We start from the raw sequence: 8672 nt of genomic DNA on the forward strand, positions 1-8672 counted from the left end.
GGGCGCTCCGTGTCGACGCCGGGGCGGCATCCCTTGCCGGCCCCGAGGGAGCATCCCGCGCCCGCTCCTGGGGGATGCCCTGGGACGACCCCGGGGGGGCGCCCCGCGCCCCTCCCCGGGGGAGGCCCTGCGCCGACCCCCGGGGAACGTCCTGCGCCGCCCCCTGGGGAGCAATCCGCACCGGCTCCTGAGGCGCGCGCTGCGCCGACCCCTGAGGAGCGGTCCGCACCGGCTCCTAGAGCACGCGCTGCGCTGACCCCTGGGGCACGGTCTCAGGACCCGGGGGAGCCGGATCCCGGGCGGACGCTCCCGCCGCTGCACCCCCTGCAGCCGTCTGCGGGGGTGCGTCACGAATCACCAAAGCCCCCGAACGGGGGGCAAACAGCTCTTCCTCCTCCTCTTCTTCTTCTTCTTCTTCTTCTTCTTCTTCTTCTTCTTCTTCTTCTTCCTCGTCGTCGTCGTCGTCAGACACGACCGCCCCTCTCCGCCGCCGTTGGAACTCCTTGGCGGCCTTCTTCCGCCGCTTCTCCGTCTCCTTGTCCTTCCGGCGCTTCTGCTCCTCGGCCCGGAGACGATTGCGAGCCCTCCGCTCGGCATCCTCCGGCACCGGCGGGAGGGAGTCCGCAACCCGGGTCAGCATGCCCTGCAAAACGCGAAAGAGGATCCGCATCAGAACAACAAAACAACGGGACATCAGGAGGGAGAAGCGGCGACCCAAAAACCTTACCAGGTCTACGAAGCCCGGCTCCGGGCGCATCGGCGGATGCACGGGGATCGGGTAGTCGACGTCCTTGTCCTCCAGCGCCTCCCGGAGCCGTTGCCGGATCTCGGAGGCAGCGAGCGCGCCTGTCGCCAGGACGGTGCCCTCGGTCGGCATGTCGGGGGACATGACGCCAAGTGGACGCGCCCGGAGCATCAGCGGCGCCACCCGCCGGGCGTGGTACGCGCCGATGACCCCGGCGCCGGTGAGCCCCTCCCGCTTCAGCTGCCCGATGGCCTGCAGCAGGTCGGAGATCTTCCTCTTCTCCTTCTCCACCGGCCCGTACGCCCACACGTCGGGCGCCGCGTCGATGGTGCAACCGGTGAACGCCGGCAGGGGGGAGTTCGGGTAGTTCTTCACGTAGAACCACTGATTGTGCCACCCCTTGTGGGACACCGAGGTCTTCACCGTCATATACTCCTTGGAGCGAGTATGACGGAGGTGGATCCCGGCGCACCCAATCGGCACCGGAGGCGACCGCTGTTGGCTCCCGGCCTTCCCCGCCTTCTGGTACAGGCTCACGGTGAAGAAGTACTTTCATAACTCGAAGTGGGGCTCGATGCCCAGGAACCCTTCGCACAGCGCGACGAATGCCGCGATGTGCTGGATCCCATTGGGGTTGAGATGCTGGAGCTCGAGCCCGTAGTAGTAGAGGAGCCCGCGGAAGAAGCGGCTTGGAGGGGAGGCGAATCCCCGCTCGTGGAAGTGGGCGAAGGAGACGACGTAGCCGGCGGGCGGCGACGGGACCTGTTCCGGCCCCGGCAGTATCCACTCGTCCGCCGTCGTCTTCTCGCAGAGGAGCCCCTTTCGCACCAGGCCCTCGGCGCGGTTGGCGGTGAAGTGGGAAACTCCCCAGGAGGCCATCGCCAAGGAAGGAAGGGGACCGACGGAGGCGAAAGCGAAAGCACGCGGCGTGAAGCAATGGGAACAAAGCGAGCGAGGCGAGCGCAAGTGAGCTAGGAAGGCAAGAAGGCTCGAGTGCGGAAGGAGAGGAACCGGCGCGGCGTGCTTCTGCTTTTATAGGAAAAGTACCGGGGAAGCCCAATCGACGCCCCGGCCCCCATAAATGCGGCGCCAGGTACGCCCCTGCCGCGCCCGTTTCCTTTTCGAAAAACGCGCGCACGATCGGCCGCGAAAAAACATCCTATCTTCCTCGATCCGCGGGACGACGCTTCCATAACTCCGCTTCCCGGGTATCGCGCCCACGACGCTCCCCACGACCGGCCCAGGCACACCAACCGCTCCGCTCCGGTCCAAGGCCCACAGGGAGGTAAGAAAGGGATACGGGGCTGAAAACGCCCCTACGGCCCAATACGGTCCAGGGGTTCGAAAGCTGGCCCAACACGGGTTCGACAGCTGCCTCAGGACATCCCCGAGCAAGGGGTGAGAAGGGGCGGGCCCGCTAGCGGCCAACACCCAGGCGAGCGAACGCCAAGGGCGCCCCAACCTCACGTTCGAGTCCCGCTCAGTGTAAAGTTCATGGTTTTTCCACGGGGAAAGGCAACGAGCCCTCAGATCCGGTCGAACGGATCCGAGAACTATATGAACTGACCGACGGGAAATCGGAGTACGCCACCAGCTTGGCCCGAGCCGGACCCCCCCGAACGGGGACCGGGACTCCACTCGAACTTACCCGTTTGCAGCTCAAACGAGCACCATGGTTCGTCCAACGCGGATAACGTGGCCCGGCTCAACCCCTCCGTCCTAGCGAACGCACGCTTGAGGGGCAACGATCAAAAAGTCGACCTGGCCTCCCGATCGGTTTCCTGCAACGAGCAGGAGCTCGGGGGCAAGCCTCGCAAACAACTGCCACACGTGTGGTCACAAACCTGGCAGGTTCTCTCGAGCAAGGCGGAGATAAAAACAAGCGCGCCATAATACAGAAACCGGCGGCAAACAGCGAAAGGAGCCTCCGGAGGAGCACTCCTGCTCCACCACAGGCTCGGGGGCTACTGTTGGGGGGAAATATTAATGACCCCCTAACACACTGCTTAAAAAAGCAAACATGAAGGCCCAGGCCCACCAAAGCATGATCAACTCTCCGCCTCGCCCGACCCAGGCGCCAGGATCGGGAGCGCCCGACCCTCCTCCGCAAGGTTTCCGCCTCGCCCGACCGCGACCCCAGGGTCGGGGGCGTCCGACCCTGCGCCACGAAAGTTCCGCCTTGTCCGACCCCGAGCGAAGGAGTCGGGCGCACTGGGGCCCACAAGTCCGGGAGCCCCCTCGGATACGGTCCGCACAGACGAGACAAATCCTGTGGGTCCCCCCGTCGGCCTCACCATAAATGCACCACAGAGTTGGCAGAGGGCAGGGCGACCGAGCCCCTCACGCAACCTGGCGCAAGTACCCGTGCATGACCGTCCTGTGCAGGCTACAGTGCCGGCGGCCGGTTCTCATTCGCCACGGAGCACTCATGACCTGCGCCGACCGGAGCAAAAAAGAGAGAGGCCTGTCCTCGGGTCCCGCACACCCTCGAGTCTCGCGCACCCAACAGTGCGGACGTAACGCCCTCCCTCTCAGCGGCCATCGCCGGAGCAGCGGTATCCACCGTCCTCCCTAACGGACGCTGGGGTAACGACGAAGCCGCCTCATCATGAGCTAACCTGGTACCTACGAACATCGAAGTAGCTACCTACGGGGAGCAGCAACACTTGGCATCCGGCGACCTCCCCCTCCGGCATGCATGACGGCACGCGTTTAGGGTCGGCAGGACATCGGGCGCCTAGGATCTCTCCCCTCCTTCCTGCCTTACTTTTTACCATCTTACTCTTTACTCTTGACAGACCTTTTTTACCCGATCCCAATTGTAACTCCAGCCGTCCCCTTGCGATATAAAAGGAGGAACCTAGAGCCGGAGAGGGGGGATCGAAAAGGATAGAATCAACCATCTTCTTCTCCCGCACATCATAGTACACAACCACTGTTCCTAAGAGCACGAAAACCGAAGAGACTTGGGACCAGTCCCTCTCTCGCCCATCTGTAACCCCCTACTACAGAACCTCCGCACGGGCAACACGAGCATCCTCGATACTGGACGTAGGGCTTCCTTTACCCGAACCAGTCTAATCCGTGTCTCCCGTGCAACCATCTGAGGCTCACGCGCATAAAAGAAATTTACTAGTCTAAGTCTTGATCCGCTGATCTTGACAACGACAGGCAGGGGGGAGTCCGAGTAGTTCTTCACGTAGAACCACTGGTTGTGCCACCCCTTGTGGGACGCCGAAGTCTTCATCGCCATATACTCCTTGGAGCGAGTATGGCGGAGGTGGATCCCGGCGCACCCAATCGGCACCGGAGGCGACCGCTGCTGGCTCCCCCTCTTCTCCGTCTTCTGGTACAAACTCACTGTGAAGAAATACTTCCACAGCGACAAGTTGGGCTCGATGCCCAGGAACCCCTCGCACAGTGCGACGAACGCCGCAATGTGCTGGATCCCGTTGGGGTTGAGGTGCTGGAGCTCGAGCCTGTAGTAGTGGAGGAGCCCCCGGAAGAAGCGGCTCGGTGGAGACGCGAACCCCCGCTCATGAAAGTGAGCGAAGGAGACGATGTAGCCGGAGGGAGGCTCCGGCACTTGCTCCGGCCCCGGCAGCAACCACTCGGCCGCCTCCGTCCTCTCGCAGAGGAGGCCTTTCCGCACCAGGCCCTCGGCGCGCGAGGAGTTGAAGTGAGAGATCCCCCAAGAACCCATCGCCAGAGGAGGAGGAAGCTCGACGGAGGTGAAAGGCAAGTGCGCAGCTGGGGAGGAGGAAGGCGAAGCGGACGCAGGTGAGCTAAGTGCGAGGCTGGAGGACGAAAGGGCTCGAATGCAGAAGGCGGGCGGAACCAGCGAGGCGGGCTTCCATTTTTATAGGAAAGGCGCGGGGAAGCCAAATCGACGCCCCTGCCGCCATAAATGCGGCGCCAGGTACGCCCCTGCCACGCCCACTTCCTTTTCGGAAACCGCGCGCACAACCGGCTGCGAAAACATCCTATCCTCCTCGATCCGCGGGACGACGCTCCCCATAACTGTGTCTCCCGGAAGGCACACCCACGACGTCCCCCACGTTCGGCCCAAACGCAACGACCGCTCTGTTCCGGCCCAAGGCCCACCGAAGGGTAAGAAGGGATACGGGGCTGAAAACGCCCCTACGGCCCATTACGGTCCAGAGGTTCGAAGGCTAGCCCGCCACGGGTTCGACAGCTGCCTCAGGACGTCCCCCGAGCGAGGGGTGAGAAGGGACGGGTCCGCTAGCGGCCAACACCCAGGCGAGCGAAAGCCAAGGGCGTCCCGACCTCACGTTCGAGTCCTGACCGGCATGAAGTTCATGTTTTTTCCACAAGGAAAGCCAACGAGCCCCCGGATCCGGCCGAACGGACCCGGGAACTATATGAACTGGCCGGCGGGAGATTGGAGTACGCCACCAGCTTGGCCCGAGCCGGACCCCCTCGAACGGGGACCGGGACTCCACTCGAACCTACCCGTTCGCAGCTCAACGAGCACCACGGTTCGTCCAACGAGGATAGCGTGGCACGGCTCAACCCCTTCGTCCTAGCGAACGGACGCTTGAGGGGCAACGAACAAAAGTCGACCTGGCCTCCCGACCGGTCTCCTGCAACGCGCGGGGGCTCGGGGGCTAGCATCGCAACCAACAACCACGCGTGTGGTCGCGATTCGCAGGCTCCCCGGCCAAGTTGGGCTAAAACAAACGCACCCTACCCCCAACAAGATCTCCGGCGAAACGGCGAAAGAAGCCTCCGGAGGAGCACTTTTGCTCCACCACAGGCTCGGGGGATATTGTTGGGGGGAAATATTAACGATCTCCTAAATACCTCTTAAAGGAACAAACATGAAGGCCCAGGCCCATCCAGGATAACAAACTCACCGTCAAGCCCAACATGAGCAAAACTCCGCCTCGCCCGACCACGGTCTCAGGGTCAGGAACGTCCGACCTCCCGCCACGAGGCTCCGCCTCGCCCGACCGTGGTCCCGGGGTCAGGAGCGTCCGACCTCCTGCCGCAAGGCTCCGCCTCGTCCGACCGCGACCCCAGGGTCAGGGGCGCCCGACCCCTCGCCACAAGGTTCCGCCTCGTCCCACCCCGAGCACAGGGGTCGGACTCACTGGGGGCCCCAGGACGGATATCCCCCTCAGGTGCGGACCGGGTGGTCAAGGTAACGATCCCGTGGGTCCCCCTTGTCGACCTCGTCATAAATGTGCCGCAGGCTTGACAGGGAGAAGGATGATCACGCTCCTCACGCAACCCGCTGCAAGTACCCATGCACGACCACACTGTACGAGCTACAGTGCTGGTGGCTTCCTTCCATTCGCCGCCGGGTACTCATGGCCTGCGCCGACCGGAGCAGAGGGAAGACTCGCCCGTCCTCGGGCCCCGCGTGCCCTCGGGCCCCCCGCGCTCGGGAGCAAGGATGTGACGCCCTCTCTCCACAAGCCATCATCAGGACGGTGGCATCCGCCGTCCCTCCCAACGGACACCGTAGTGACGACAAAACACCTTCATCATAACCCGACGCCTACGGACACCGAAGAGGCTATCTGTAGGGCGCGACGACAGTTGGCACACGGCCGCCCTCCTCCTCCAGCATGCACGTCGGCGCTCGTCAGGGGCTGGCGAAGGCGCCGGACGCCTAGGAACTTGGTTTCTCCCTTCTTGTTTACGTAAAGGTAAGTAATTCAATTTACAAGATAATTTTCACTCTAAGAAGACTAGTTGTAAGGTTAGGCTATAATAGCTTAACAAAAGTCGTACTTTCCATGCAACAATTACAGCTCATTCATTTAACGAAACAACCAAACACACCTTGGAAAAACTGCTCAAACCGAAGATTGTGAAAGAGGTCTATCATTTTTTCTTCCTCTCACGAAACTTAATAGCGCCTCTAATTATCTGCGGTAACCACCTTAGAAACTTATACTGCAGCAGCACATAGATTGCCTTAGGTTGGTAATAGGGTACGACAATTGAACTTTGGTTCCCTGACCCTCCAAGCAATCGTGTCATGGCGGTTAGGGACAGATTGCTCGGAATCTTTCCCTGGTGGCTCAGGCAGTGGGCAATGATGTGTCGTGGAAAGATGATGACATGTCTCTCATTTTTGACATTGTATCTTCCTTTGATATGACTGAACAAGTGGTCCAACCATGGATCATTGGTTGATATGATGGTTCAGTCATCTTAAGGAACAACTGGTGTTCTCCAGGACAAGTTTCTTTAGTATATGTGCAGCATCAAATGTATGTGTCGATAACAACCTGCTGTCGTCCTCCATGAACAACTCGTGGAATTTCATAAATGCTGGTCCATAGCAAGACACAGGAAGAAGTGCTGGGTATAAGTCAATCCACAAGGTAGTTAGCTTGGGGTTGGCGATCGTTCTCAGATCAGCAATCATCATCATGAAATCGTTTGCCAAGAAGCTAATGATGTCATCACCATGCAGCAGCTTGACCAGCGTAAAAATAACATCACTCGAAGCAAAAAAAAAAGCATCAATCTGATTGTCGTCTGTCAGATCATACATAATAAGCGCGTTCTGAAACTTAAATGTCCTAATTTATGAGACGATTAAGTTTTCCAGCGAAAGCTGCTCCTTACCGAGTGTCCACCCCTCCCTGTGTGCTTGCACCACCACATCCTTTAGGCTTTTCATCGAGAACTTGCCACCATCAGTTAGAAGCCACGGCCACTTGGGGTTCGGTGTTAATAGCATATGGAAACCTTCGTTGGGATTAGTCACCTCAATCAGCATAGGATTTTTCTTGAAATGGTCAACTGGGTTTTTGTACAGTAGGTGGTAACAATCTTTGGCAGTTGATAGTACAACCTTCCTGTAATAGAGGTGCAATGGTTATCAACATTATATTGTTGTGCCTACTTATTTATGTAAAGGTTAGTAATTCAATTTGCAAGATAATTTCCAATCTAGGAGGCCCAGTCTGCAAGTTTAGGTCAAGTAGCTTAACGAAAGTCGTACTTTCCATGCAACAATTACAACTTATTCACTTAACGAAACAACCAAACATACCTTGGAAAAACTACTCAAACCGAAGATTGTGAAAGAGGTCCATCATTTTCTTCCTCTCACGGAATTCAATACCGCCTCTAATTATCTGCGGTAACCACCTCGAGAACCTATACTGCAGCAGCACATAGATTGTCTCAGGTTGGTAATAGGGTACGACAATTGAACTTTAGTTCCCTGACCCTCCAAGCAATCGCGCCATGGCGATTGAGGACAGATTGCTTGGAATCTTTCCCCGGTGGTCAGGCAGGGGGTGATGATTTGTCGTGGAAATATGATGACTTCTCTCTTATTTTTGATATTGTATTTTCCTTTGATGTAACTGAATCAGTGGTCCAACCATGGATCATTGTTTGATATGATGGTCCAGTCATCATCAGGAACAGTTGGTATTCTGTAGGACAAGTTCTTCAGTATAGGTGTAACATCAGATGTATGTGTCGACAACAACCCGCTGTCGTCCTGCATGAACTATTCGTGTAATTTCATAAATACTGATCCATCGCAAGACACATGAAGAAGTGTTGGGTATAAGTTAATCCACAAGGTAGCTAGCTTGGGGTTGGCGATCGTTCTGAGATCAGCAATCATCATGAAATCGTCCGGTATGAAGCTAATGATTTTCAGGTGTGTCTGCTTGTTTCGTTAAGTGAATGAGTTGTAATTGTTGAATGAAAAGTACGACTTTCGTTAAGCTACTAGGGCCTAACCTTGCAGACTGGCCTCCTAGATTGGAAATTGTCTTGCAAATCGAATTGCTTACCTTTGCATAGATAAGCAGAAACACCAATATAATGTTGACAATCATTGTAACTCTATTTCACGAAGGTTGTACTATCAACTGCCGAAGATTGTTAACACCTACTGTACAAGAACCTATTTGACCATTTCAAA

The sequence above is a fragment of the Setaria italica genome, chromosome V, assembly GCF_000263155.2.
Source record: "Setaria italica strain Yugu1 chromosome V, Setaria_italica_v2.0, whole genome shotgun sequence".
Lineage (NCBI taxonomy): Eukaryota > Viridiplantae > Streptophyta > Magnoliopsida > Poales > Poaceae > Setaria > Setaria italica.